General features: G+C 42.2%; 1 pseudogene; it reads right to left on the minus strand.

Moving 5' to 3' along the window:
• Positions 1–859: 859 nt before the first annotated feature.
• LOC103522565 lies at positions 860–1,979 on the minus strand (annotated as a pseudogene).
• Positions 1,980–2,447: the final 468 nt, after the last annotated feature.

Below are 2,447 nucleotides of genomic sequence, written 5' to 3' on the forward strand. Positions count from 1 at the left end.
TCAAATTTGATAAAATTGAAACACAACACACCAACCCCAACAAATCTATCTAACTTCAATGGTTCATGAGAAGAAACGATTTTTTTTCCAACAAATACTTTATTTTTATTTGAACAACATACGTAGTTACGTACATAACTTTGAAGAAAATCTTAGAAGATTTGGGGAAATACTTTCGTTATTTATTTGCCAGTTGTCTAGCCTCTATGATAGGTCAAATTTGATAAAATTGAAACACAACACACCAACCCCAACAAATCTATCTAACTTCAATGGTTCATGAGAAGAAACGTTTTTTTTCCAACAAATACTTTAGTTTTTTATTTGAACAACATACGTACATAACTTTGAAGAAAATCTTAGAAGATTTGGGGAAATACTTTCGTTATTTATTTGCCAGTTGTCTAGCCTCTATGATAGGTAATGTCACATAGGTTAAGCTACATTGAGTAGGGCGGATAATGAAATGGGCTAAACTCGTCTAATATACACACCTAATCGTCCAAGAAAAAGAAAAATTCCGTTGGTCCTCATTTTCCCTGCTCTATGACTCTGAAACATCACCCAAGTAAGCGCAACTGATCTATTTGAAGTTTTTGAACTCCAGTGTAAACCACTATGGCTAGTCGAATATACAAACCTAATCGCCTTTTCTCCTCTAGCAGGGGTTTATATTTCTCATCATGCTCTCGTTGTCTAGCCTCCCTAATCGTCTTTTCTCCTCTAGTAGGGGTTTATATTTCTCATCATGCTCTCGTTGTCTAGCCTCTATGATAGGTAATGCATCCAGCTGCTTCTCTTTAGCTGCCTTAGCTTCTCGGACTTTCATCACCTCATTCGCTCGCTTTTCGGATTCAACCTGGAATGAAAATTGGTCTCGTACACACCTAATCGTCTTTTCTCCTCTAGTAGGGGTTTATATTTCTCATCATGCTCTCGTTGTCTAGCTTCTATGATAGGCAATGCATCCAGTTGCTTCTCTTTAGCTGCCTTAGCTTCTCGGACTTTCATCACCTCATTCGCTCGCTTTTCGGATTCAACCTGGAATGAAAATTGAAAATTGGTCTCAGTTAGACGCAAGTGGTCTGTGTCGTAGCATGCCCAATATGCCCATAACGTAGTATGTCTCTCATCAGATGGGCGAGAAGAGACACAATACTTCCCATTTGGTGGTGGGTCAACACGAGAACACCAGAAAGTAGCCCGTTGAAATAGTTTGTACACATTACAGGTAGACTTGGTCAAAACTGAGTGGAGACAGAAGTTTAGTCTGAAAATAAATAGTACAATGGGAATAAAATGAGGTTTGCTCAAGTAAAAATTGGGTTATACCTAAGGACTTAATCACTTGATTTAATCTTACAAATGGTCTTCCTCTATCTGAATTATTTTATGGTGCTCTTGGGATTTGAACCCCAGTCCCCTCTAGCCTCTATGATAGGCAATGCATCCAGCTGCTTCTCTTTAGCTGCCTTAGCTTCTCGGACTTTCATCACCTCATTCGCCCGCTTTTCGGATTCAACCTGGAATGAAAATTGGTCTCAGTTAGACGCAAGTGGTCTGTGTCGTAGCATGCCCAATATGCCCATAACGTAGTATGCCTCTCATCAGATGGGCGAGAAGAGACACAATACTTCCCATTTGATGGTGGGTCAACACGAGAACACCAGAAAGTAGTCCGTTGAAATATTTGCAATCGAAAAACGAGTACAAATTTTTGTCGATGGTGGGATTCGAACCCGGGACCTTCTGCAAGGCAACCATGCTTCCAAAAATTCCTTTTTACCTGTATCATAAGGTCTCCGGCAGAGGGCAGCTCTTTCCAGCCGAGTATTTCCACAGGGGTAGAAGGTGGGGCAGATTGTACAGGCTGATTGGTGGCGTCAAACATAGAGCGGACTTTGGCCCAGGCTTGACCTGCCACCACGATGGCACCTTTCTTAAGTGTACCACGCTGCACCAGGGCTGTGGCCAGCTTCCTGCAAACAAGACAAGTTATAGGTAGGTGGTTATACCCAAGGCTTGAAAAGTAAGAGTGTGTGGTCTGTGTCGTAGCATGTCCACCCCGTAGTATACCCTTCATCAGATGGGCGATAAGAGACACAATACTTCCCATTTAGGTGCTGGGTCAACATATTCCCAACCGAAATGAGTGCAAAATTTTGTCGATGGTGGGATTCGAACGCGAAACCTTCTGCATCGCAAGCAAGCGCGTTACCACTGGGCTAACCGTGCCCTCATATTTATTTCTTCTATTTTTCAAGCCGTGACTAGACTAGCCTAACCCTGTGTTAGGTGGAAGAGCTCCTTTAGAAGAATCCTTCCACTAAAGTATAGCAAAAAAAAACAACCTCAGTGGTGTAGGTGTGGTGGTTAGCGCGGTGGACTTCGGATCTGGAGGTTGGTGGTTCGAGTCCAAGTCAAGTCATGAAATTTAGCGTAGTGCA

This window comes from Diaphorina citri, unplaced genomic scaffold (genome assembly GCF_000475195.1).
Source record: "Diaphorina citri unplaced genomic scaffold, Diaci psyllid genome assembly version 1.1 scaffold9283, whole genome shotgun sequence".
In the NCBI taxonomy this organism is placed as follows: Eukaryota; Metazoa; Arthropoda; class Insecta; order Hemiptera; family Psyllidae; genus Diaphorina; species Diaphorina citri.